This window comes from Anguilla rostrata, chromosome 8 (genome assembly GCF_018555375.3).
Source record: "Anguilla rostrata isolate EN2019 chromosome 8, ASM1855537v3, whole genome shotgun sequence".
NCBI classification, from domain to species: Eukaryota; Metazoa; Chordata; class Actinopteri; order Anguilliformes; family Anguillidae; genus Anguilla; species Anguilla rostrata.
In genome coordinates this window covers 25,492,618-25,504,919 of record NC_057940.1, presented here as the reverse complement: position 1 = coordinate 25,504,919, position 12,302 = coordinate 25,492,618, and positions in this window count along the sequence as shown.

The window sequence follows — 12,302 nt, the reverse complement described above, 5'->3', positions numbered from 1 at the left end:
AGGTGATTTCAACCTGTGCAAATGAAAACTGCCGAAGCACAATATATCATAATCACATCCATGTATAAAAAATTGTCCATGTGAAAAATCACTATTAATGAATATATTAAAGTCATAGTAAAGTAGTAGTAAGCTGAATATTTTAAACCGTGTGGTAAGACAAACAAGATAAATACCATGTTGTTTCAGTGTGTAATTAATGTTAATTTAAAGTAATGGGTGTGAATATAGAACTTGGAAACGTTAGGCCAGTATTTGTGTATTCAGAAAGCTAATATAGTCATCTTGTAAAGCATTTAAAAAATATGTAATATATTATTTACCCATCAACCTTGCAGACATATCTAATTATTAGTGATATCTGACAGACATTTGCACTAATCTTCACAATCTATCAACATTACAAGTGTGTGACATGAAAGGGGTTTTATTGCTATATAAGTTAAATTCATTACAGAAAGCATAACAATGCATTCGATTCACTGATTAATTTAATTGAGACAGAGACCATATATTTTGTATTATTACAGTCAGCACTGAAGAACTTATTATCTTGTGTACTAGAAGTGTGTACTGGCTTTACAGAAGCAATGGGTGAATGTAAACAAGAGTATGTTAATTCAATTCTGTGCCAACTGATAGACTAGTGTCACATACTGGAATACATGCAGGGGCTCTGCGTTTCTTTGTATTGAGACACATAAGCTGGAAATAGACTTAATGCTAAATTAATGGATAATAAAACATTGAAAAAACATGAATGTACTGAATTATAACATCGTATTTTTTATACTGCAACCATTTACACAATCTGTTGTGAGCAGTGGTGCTAATGTGAGGGGAGAAGCTACTTCTACGCGGAGTGACATGTTTGTATATGTACTGTAAATGGAAATATTTCCTTGTCAATAACAAATCTATTGGAACTCAGCAGTGCCTCAGGATGGCCCTGAGCCTTCAAACCCAAAGAGGACTGAGCTGTCAAAATGACTCAGGAGTCAAGCTCATGGCACAGGGCGAATCCTGGACATAGTCCTTTAAGGACCTATAAGGGTCCTCAAGGGTGTTGGCTGCCAAATAATCTCGACCAAGCTATTTCCCAGGACTTTCCCTCTGAAGGACCACTGGTAACGCTAAGTACACAGACCTGTAGGACTTAATTTCCTCTCCACGAAATATTGGTTTTTACCAATATTTATCTCTATGGGTAAAACCAATAGAGATAAATAAAGAAATAACAAGGCAGTCCTCTTCCCCAAAGGAGGGCTGAAATTGACATCCCAAGTTTACGATTATGGTATTTTATAATCCATTAACTGTCTACAAACAACTGCTAATACTACAGTGATGGTACTGAAATCACCAAAAATAAAATCTCTGATTCATAAGTAATCAATCAATAATCTGCTTTAGCTCAAAGGAATGTGACTCCCAAATTTTTTTATCTATTTTCTTACATTTTTGAAATTTGTAATTTAAAAAAAACAAACCTGTCATCAAGCCACGCACCTTGAACTAGCATCAACAACAGGGCACAGCCCTGTGCGTGCAGCAAGATGTGATTTCAGAGAACTGGAAAACTAAAACAAAATGGTTTCTGTGCTTTGGCTTGCCCACTGCCCCTTAGAGCTCCCTTTGCTCTTTAGGTTTGTCCGCTGTCTTCTGGGAAAAGCCAGAGATGAGTGGTGTAAGGAACATCTTTACGTGGAGACGATAATGAAACAGTATGCCCTATGCTGAGGTATTTTTAGAAGCATGCTGGTGGTGTATGTGAGCAGGACCCCGGTGTATCTCTGATCCCTGCTTTCACCCTTCATCAAGCACACTTGATGTGGCAGGAGGGACACAGGCCCTTCAGGATGTTGTATCTGTCCTGTGCGTTAAAAGTGCAGAGATTACCCAGGGCTCCTGGGGTTTGGGTAGAGTTAAAGCAGATACACTCTCCCTACATACTTCAGTATTATAACCTGCAGGGTCACTGCACCCTAGTAGAGAGACTACATTATGTACTACTGCATAATGTAAGAAACTACACATAATCACTGTAATAATAATTTACTGTAAATCCAATGGGTCCCGACACAACACCGCTCATTCTTTCGCTCATTTAGAGATGGTTTCATACTTTAAATTAATACTTTAACCGTAAGTAGCTAGCTAACATTCACTAACATAGTAGTTTGCTTGGGATCTAACTTAGCCATTCTAGCAAGATAAACACATGGTGTTTACATACTTGCTAACACATTAGCTACGGTTTCAGATGATATGGCTGGCTAGCTAGATGTAAAGGTATATAACATTACATACATGTTTTAAATGCACATTTTCTATGTTTTAATCAAGGCTAACTGCTTTTGTTGCTACAGTATTTTTACCCGGTATTCCTGTTTTTACCAAGTTGGACATCATCAAGTATCCGCTTCAGGAAAGCATTAACTGTTACGGTTACATAGTTTTCCATTATATTCTGTGTAACATCGGAGCATGTCTTTGTGAAGAATGAACATAACAAATGTGAATGTTTACGTGTGGTTGATTACTGGTGGACAGTAACGTGGTGACTTTGTGCCGCATGGTATTGGAATTAGGCTACATCTTGTATTTGACATTTCGGAGAGAAAGGAAATGGAGACAGTCATACAGAGAGAGCAAAATAAGATTTCCAGCTGGTGTTATTTAGCTCCTCATTTTTGAGGAGGGTGATAAAACTTTTTTGGACCAGACACGTGATTATTGTGAGATTAATGCCTTCATTCAGAGGCTGTCCTTGGCCCACAAGAAAGGCCTACTATGAGCTATCATACAGTATGAGCCCTGTAGCAGTGTTGCAATTACAAGGTTCAGTCCCCTGGCCTTTTTCCAGGTTACTATCAAATAAATATATGTTATGTCCTTCAAATGGTTAAAAGGTGCTTTCCAACAATGACCTATTTCTTGGATGAAACACACTTCTTTCATAGTCTCCCAATCTCATCGCTTTGCTGTTTGCCATTGGCATAGCTGTCGAAGGCTATGTTTACAAATATACTCTGACTCATTTTCCAACAGAGCAGCTTGTGCACAGTATACCATCTAAAATGTATTGTTTGTTTTCTATTCTTCTGAAATGACAAACTGTATAAAAGGATATGATGCAGGCCTCATAAGTCATGAGCCAGTGTATAATGTGAGGTAGCATGTGAGGTTATACAGCAAAATGGACTGCGGGTCTAGCACTTCTTTGGATTCCTAGCTCCTCCGAGACTAGTCCTGTAAGTCTAGGCTCATCCCTTCCTTTGCCATGGTCAATGACACTGTTTGCATTCTCAGAGCTATTACCAAAGTGTAAAATAATGATATTTCTCTCTGTGTCTTATGCCGTTGTGCGCAAATGTTTGTGTTGGTGGGAGTACTGATTAAGAGGTAACAAAGGGTTACAGGAGAGAATAGAAAGAAAAATCTGTGATAAATATACTACAGCTCTACTCTGTTTGTTACAAAATAGTGTCATATTTCAGTTGTAAGGCAGTTTACAGAAGTGTGCTTCTAATCAGACTCTCAAAAGAAAACTGACTGATTAAAACAAACTGAGATATTGCTCAGTTGCAAAATAACCGACTGGATCAGCATTATGTAAAATTTAGGTTTTCCATAATACAGTGTAATCATGCTTTGTATTGTAGGAAAGGCGTCATGGGGAACAAGTTAGTGTCTCAGCTACAAAGGTTAACCCACTGTGCTATGCTGACAGGGATTAATGCAAGCAGGATTCACTCTTGTACTGTTTTGTCATGATTGTGTCAGTTTCGAATAACTTGGGGTTTTCCCTTTATATAAGGAGAGAAGTGGTTCAGCTAGACTCCTACGTGTATAAGCCATTTACGTGTATGGCCTTTTCATCGCTCACATTTTGCAACGTTGTATGTTATTATTATTACTGAACACACTGAACAATAAACTGCATTCATTTTAACCTGGCATTCCTCTTTGACTGCAGGCCTAGCAGTTTAAGGTCCTAACATACACATAGACCGCAGGATATTTGAACCCCGTAGTCACCCACCTATACACAAGCGTTGTAGCAGGACACGCAATTGAATTTATGCAGGCTACACAAGCCAGAGCCACATCCACGCCTACAAAGTTAGATAGCGATACGTATTGAGCCACACTACCGGTGGACAGCAGTCTCCTCCATCTATGCATACTGTAACTGTTTCCATAGAGGAAAGGTTAAAACACTATTTTTTATCAAGATTATATTAAATCAATCCTGTTCCATTCGCACCAGGTAAGACTACTCGCGTTCCTTCCCTACTCAGATACTTCTGCTGTTTGGTTTGTGGAGGGGTTTCTTACAGTTGTTGACCTCGATGCACTGTTTGGTGTATCTGAGGGGTTTCTTACACAACTATTACTCTCCAAATTAAACCATTTGAAAATTTACTGAAAAAGAATAAAATAAAGCGTCTGCCTGACCGTTCCATCCTGTGATACACAAGTGCAGTTTTAAAACACAGTGACTGTGCGGTTCTGCTGCTGGCTTGCCTGAACCACAGCCATATTTGAAAAATGACAGCATTTTTTCAGAAGAGCTATTGTGTGCAAGCGAGAAACCTGCATGTAATCAGGACTTTTCGGGGGTTTATTAAATGAAACCATTATTATTTATGGATGCAATCATTTGCCATGGCAGCAGTGTTCCAGACAGCGGAATCTACTGGGGCGGCAAGACTTTTCAGCTCTCTGATGTGCTGAGGAAAAGTTACGACCATTACAATGCCTGAGCAGAAGTTAGAGTGCTCTGCCATTTCCTCCAAACAGAAACAAGACGGGCTGGTGAGGCACACAAGGGCATGCAGAGGTGATGGGGTTACTTTAACACGTGTGATGAGTCCTCAGGATATTTATTCAATAAAGAACATTCAGTCTACTGAATTTAAAGGGAGAATAGCCACCCGCAGGAGAGAAAAGATGTCCCCACTTACGTTCCATGCCTCCCTCTCTGACCACAATATTTCAGAACAGTAATCATATCTGTATTCATGGATATAGAACAATATGGATCACAGTTCTCTCTATTCACATGTGCAAATGAAATATAATCACCAACGGGGGATATCGGCCACGGGAGGCAACAGAGACGACGTTGGTTGTTGATATTGAAACCTACTGCTTTATTTGATAGCTGAGAATGTATTACCCAAGTGTGAGAACAGCAGAGGAGGGGGTGAGTTTCAGTTTCAGAGTACAAAGCCTAATAAAGACATTATTGTATTTTCACTCCCCTGTGCCATCCTCCTGACCTGCCTCATCCATCAATATATTCTCTGTGGAAAGAAAGGAATGTTGATTCTATTTATTGCATTTTTTTCTTCCAATTATGCACCTTGAGGGCATTCACACATTTATTTTCTCATATCCTCCGAGTTGTTATATAAATGCAAAATGTAAAGATGAGCAGGGAAATACACTAATGAGGAAAAAAGGAAGCAGAATAGCATGTGGAGCTGTTATGAAGCTAAAAGCCTTGTGGCGCTCTGAATGTCAGTCCCCTCCTGACTGGGGTATTGGCTGAAAACTGTTCTGGCCAGTGCACAGGACAATTTCGGCCCTGTTCACACCACTGCAAACGGCAGTCTCCCTAGCGACAGGCCCCGCTCACTCCCAGCCACGCTTGCAACCCAAAGTAAAACAGAAACGTTTCATGAGTTTGAAATGACAAATAGGACTGGTTAAAATTTGTCACTGTAATAAAAAAATAAAATAGAAAACAACAACTGGTGTGCAGCTGGTCTGCATTAGTTAGAGTGAACTGCTATTTCGCTCAGTAAAAACACCATTGCCCTTCCTTCTCCATCTTTCTACAGCTGTTATGTAGTCTGCCACTCATACAAAGAAAAGAATGGGCACTGCATTCTTTAGCTAGTTAAAAAATTCTACATCCACCATACATAGACACAAACAACTACATTCCTGTTAAAATATTTTTTGCTTTGACTTTCACTTGCATTGTCAGCAATTACAATGTACCACTGAACATCTATTTATGGAAAATGTATATATATATATATATATATATATATATATATATATATATATATATATATATATATATATTTAAATGCAGGTGCAGTTGAAATTGTTGTCTTTTTACTCTGACCTGCCTAGGCATCCATTTGAGATCTGCCTGTGTTTTAGTTTGTAAAAAGTATGAAAACCATGTGATGTGGATGAGGGTCTTGACCATGGCAACAGGTGTTTAATGAGTTTTGCCTGGGGTTTATATGAGTCACAGTGAAGCCTGGCCACCTGGATGATGAGACAGATGCGCTGAGACCCCCTGAGGTCCAGGGTGCATATAGTTCTACTTCTCATTAAGAACAGCAATCTGTGAGCCTCCACCTGATGAGCCGGGTATCACACCTAGGTTTTCTCTCTCTCTCTCTCTCTCTCTCTCTCTGAGTGAGGTGACTTCAGAAAGTCGGCTGAGCAAATCCTGGAACATGGTGTTCCCAGGCTTGCGGGAGAGGGTGCAGGAGAGCGTGTGGTAGAATGTGCAGGAGACAGTGCAGGAGAGCGTGCGAGAGAGGGTACAGGCAGAAAGAGGGGGAAGAAGTGTCCCAGCTGCCGCAGGTGTTCGTGCTGTTCTAGACCATTATCAAGAGCAGTCGTGTGGGACTCTTCACATCGCCTGGACACAGTCAAATATTTTCTCCAATATTTTCAAGGCAAAACAGTGCCTTGCTTGTTCAGGCATTGCCACAACTATTTGTCTTTCCTCAGAGGAAGTTTGTCTTAAACTGAGCATGTGTAAACTAACTTCAGTAAATGTATAAGTATATATTAGCATATATGGTCGCTCTGCTGTTTTGACCTCATTGGTATGATCATTAACTGATTTTTTTCTCCTACTCTTTTCACTCAGATATTTTGAGGGAAAAAATGTGTTTTACATAAAAATAAATAGCTGTCAATATATTTTCTTTTTAAATTACCAAGAATTTACATTATGCATTCCATGTGATGGCTCGCATCTATTTACATTAACAAACATGGCTGCTGAGCTGGGAATCGCGTCACAGTACAGAGTGTGCTCTTGAATTTTGGGGAGCAAAATAGCACCTTGCCAACTGGACAGAGGTCCTTAGTGCCAGCAGAAAGCAAGTAAAGTGAATCTGAGAGAGAGAGAGAGAGAGAGAGAGAGAGAGAGAGAGAGAGAGAGAGCTTATATCACAGGGTGAACATTTGATGCTGAAAAGCAAAGAAAGAGTTGCCATATGTACTTTGATTCAACTCACTGCAAGTTTGTTTTTTTACAGAGACGCTGTCATGAAGACGCTTTCATCATCCCTGTTATCACAAACCAGCCTGACTGCCATCGTCCCATCTCAGTGCATCAGTGCATGGGTTCCCACAAGTCCCAAGAGAACGAGGGACTTGTGGGTGAGAGGGAGAGAAAGAGAAATAAAATAAAACAGAGATGGCAGCAGGCAGCCTTATGAGAGCAGCATGCTCATTATGAAAGCAGCCATTTTGCAAAATGAAAATATAATGGGAAGGCTTCTTCACATCATGGATAGCAAATGTGTCCCCATTTTTCCTTAATGAGGACATACAAGCCGTTACGTGAAGGCCACAGGGTTGGGAGGAGTGTGAGTGTGAGAATGCTCTCCCCCCCCCGCCCCCCCGCCCCCGGCCCCCGTCAGCGTAATAAGTCTGTGCACACTATGAGACACGGAGAGGAGCCACAGAGCTGTGGGCAGAATGGAGATGGATCGGCAGCAGCGGCTTGGCGAATGAGCGACTGCGCAAGTCTGCTCTCCTCTGATTCAGTGTGCTGCAAGGGACCTGCGGTTGCTCAGCGCATTAGCCTTAACCCTTCAGGCGCTGGAGCAGGAGGACATGACTAGTGGGGCTTTGTAGGCGGCTCGCCCAAACGTGGCTAGCAGTAGCATGCAACGCAGCGCTTCGGCTGACAGTGTTGTCTCCACTTTTTCACACACAGGAATTGTGACAGTGTTCCAGTGCAACATCTGTGTTCTCCATCTGAATGACCAGTTTTCAAATTATTTGTGTATTTTGTTTGCACTGTTGCACATTTTTTCTCCTTGACCCCCCACCTCCCCGAAGCCTTGATCAGTTCTGACACCACCCGATTACCACCAACATTCCGTCCCCATCCCCCCTCCCACAGTTCATCTTGGCTCTGAGCTTTAAGCTGCCCTGTGCCCTATGTGTGTGTGTTCATGGTGGAATTTTTAATCTGGCAGCTCAAACCCCCGCACATACATAAAATTATCATTTATAATTATGTTAAACATAATATATATATTATGTTATTATTAACATGTATAAGTGAATATACTTCTTGCTGAATTTAATTTCTAATGAAAAACACATATGTGTCCATCTACTAAGGTGAAACTATATGGCTTTACTCATAAGTGAAAATATCTTTCCAACATCTTCAAGCTTGGTGGGGAATAATTGATTCAGCAAACATTTACATATATATTTGGTTATATAAAATTCTATGGGGCTTCCCTGGCAATTAGATAAAAAGGCACAACATTGTTTAATTTCCTGTAAATGAAAAGAACAAGAGTCCTCTCCTTGTCCTGTCATCATTTAATCTTTATCTCAAGCCTGTATGAGAGAGGGGGTTGGAAGGTGTGGCCACTGACAGTTGTTCATAATAAGGGCTTTGATTGAATTCAAAGCAATACAATTATTATCCTTTTTTGAGACTGGGCCAAACTGCCATTGGTTAATTTCCCATTCTCTCAGGTTCATTCATAACTGCGTGTGGCTGCCTTTGGCTGTGCCGGTTACTCCACAGGCTCCCTACACATCACCTTGTCTCCCGAGGCCATCGGAGGGTCAACCTGAAGGCTGTGGCTCAAGCAATCTGCTCGCATCTGACGGCTGTGTTTGTTCATTTGTGTGTCCGTTCTCAAGATGGCAATGTCTTCAGTAAAAGCAGACGCGCTGTGTGAAGCACCCAAAAGGTTTCCCACTCTCAAATACAGTCCCACTGCCTTCCTACCCAAGAAAAAGGTCTCTTTCAAAGGCTATGTGAACATTACATAGTGCTTCTGCTGAAAATGTAAGTGATTTATGTTGCTTGTAATGAATCAAGTGGGCAATAAAGTATGAAGCTGTATGATTTAAAGAAAGAAAGCGTAACATGCATAAATGATGTAAAGCTCATTTAAATAACAGGAGTCAAAATTTTCCCGCACACACTCAGTAGAAACATACACACTTCTATGTCAAAATGCAGACAAAATTAATAATGAAGAGGGACCTGATTCATTAATTTTGCATCCCTGATTTCACACAGGTAGTACAACTTTCAGTTTGATGTTTTGATGTATGCCATCTGCAAATATCTTCAGCACTCATACAAATGTTCTTTTCTTGCACATGAAAAAAGAGAAATAATGGAGAAACCATGTAAATATATAGACCATGGTACTGAGAGTGGTTTTATTTGGATTTTGTCATAAATGTTAACCTTTTTGCGAAGGTAATTTAAAAATATTTAAGAACAGTACTAGGGCTGTTTTCAACATATCCCCTTTCTGATCTCATTCTATCAATCTTTTAAAAATGTCCCCATTAAAAAGTCAATAAATGTCCCCTAGCTGTAGGACTTCACATAAATGCATGCCAATAACAAGAAGACTAAAAATCAATATAAAGCAGAATACAATTGAATAAAGGGAAAAAGAAAAATGCTGCCTAACCTAGGAATTGTCTTGAGGATGCTTCCTGTATGGAATCAGTAGAAGTGCCATGTCAGTGCTGATCGTGGTGGGGACTTTGGGGAACCCGTGTACTGAGACAGGCTGATGGTAGACATGCTGGTGTGCAATAACTGTGATGATAAAAGCACACTGAAAACTGTCTTTTCTTTTCAGCATCAAACATTTGCTCTGAGGCACATACTCTACCTCTTTCTTTATTTCTCTCTCTCTCTGTCTATCACACACACACACACACACACACACTATCTATCACACACACACACACACAGCACACGTACATCCGCACACAGACACAGACACTCATCATCAGACTGCAGTTATTTGTCAAAGGCTGCTGACCTTTTGTCTCTTGTTTCCTTATTTGCATTCAACTGAAAAGCTGAAAGCTATATAGATTGTGGTTAAGCACATATTGATGAGAACAAGTGCCCTTAGCTTACTGTTCAGCATGAAAACCCCAAGCCTTAATGTCTCATGTCTTCTACTGCAGTAATAATATGTACCCCATGAACAAAGAGGCAATTTTCCACATTTGCTGTCCACTTCAGTGCAGCCTCTAGCCAGATACTGTTATTTTCCTTAAATGCTATGTCAAACAATATTAATGCACTGTAGCTCTCTCTCTCTTTCTTTCGCTCTCTCCCTCCCTCCCTCCCACTCTCTCTCTCCCTCCCCTCCCTCTTTTTCTCAGTCTCTCTCCCCCTCTCTACTCATTCTGAATTCCTGCCAGTGCCAGCTCCTCCCTGGCTGCTGTCAGTCCCAGATTATCTCTGTTAGCATTGAGGGGAGACCCGGGGCCCATTTGGGCGCCACGGTGCTGACTCTGAATACTGACTCTTGAGTTCAGCCTCACTTGGCATGCAGTGTGTGAGTACGCAGACACTAGGGGATGGTCTAAGGGAAAACGAGCGCAGATTTAGTGATGTGGCCGGGCCCAAACTCCAGGGTTTTGTGCCTCTGTGTAAAGTTTCATTCCACTTAAGCTCTTCACCACCTGATCAAACTCACCCTCTCTCTCTGTCTGTCTGTCCTCTGTCCCCCTTTGTTCCTTTCCTCGATTATACCCCATATTTTTTTATCATTGTCTCTTAATCTTTACACATCTCTCCACAGTTGTTCTCCTATCAGGGAGATTGATTGGTAGCCTGAAGGATATTAAATGTGTGGTCAGGGTGAAGCTCTCCTAATGGCTTTCTGTGGCTGTATCAGCATTCCGCAGGCTGGCCACTGTCAGCCTCTCGCAGAATGATGGCAAATTCAAAGGATCGTGTGATTCCAGCACACTGACCTGTATGCAATTGCATCAATATCTGATGAAAACTATATCATAACACTTCATATTAATAACACAGAATCCAATCAATATATTGTGGTCAGAGAAGGATCTTTGTCATCGTCATCTTCTTCTGATTTTGCTTTTTCTTCATTGACAATCGTTGCTGAATTGATTGTCTTTCTTCCAGTTGGGACAAAAAAATTCAGTTTAAGAAAAAGTTGTGACTGAGAACTGTTTTATAGGAAATGTACCATACAGTTCAGAATCCTGAAATATGTCAAACTTATCTATCTCCTAATAGCAAATATTTGTGCAATTCAAACTTTAAAAATCTTAAATAATAAATTGTTTTGTAAATGGATAATAAGAAGTTCCCTCAATATCATGTCAACATGTGACATTTGAAATATTGAGTACCACTCATTTGTTCACAAAATATTACATACTGCGAAATATACAGTACAGTATGTATCAATGAACTTCACTGCCATGTCCCAATCAAACTGTGGGTGCATATAATAAAACTTCATAATAATATACAATGTATCCAGCCACCATATTTGACAAAAGTAGTTCACAAGGTAATATTCACTGGTGTGAAGTAATCAATAATTCAAAACACTCATTAGGACCATTTCTACTTATGAATCCATGGTATTGTATTGCCATTTTGGAGTGATTTAATAACAACATCTCCCACACTATTGGATCATATGTTGCAAAAAATAAATAAATAAAAATGTGAATCAGCAATTAAAATAGAAAAAAATGCTAATGTCATTACCTTAATGCCTATGTGCAAGCACTGCAGTGTTTAGTAAACCCATTATGAGTGGTTGCCTGCAGGCATCACTGAAGCGAAGGAGAAACAGAGGGGGGAGGCGGGCTCATAGGGCACGGCTGACATTTATGAATATGCATTGATTCTCTCATCCTTCCTGAACTACTGCCATCTCACGTGTTCCTGTGTGACCACAAACTGTTGACAAACACTCCTTAACCCTTTGAAGAGTAGGCTTTTGGAACATATTTGATCTTACCCTTTTATGTGTAAGACGACAAATTTGTGATTAGAATGTTCTTAATGGAACATTCTAATGCTGACGTAACAACCACAACTGGTAATTGAAAGCATTGGAGTTATAGATCAATGACTTATAATTTTGAAAATGTACTCTTCAAAGGGTTAAAGATAAATTTTTAACCTATATATAACCTCCTATAATAAAAGTGTGTTATGCCCAATGATTTAGTGTACCATGTGCACATGG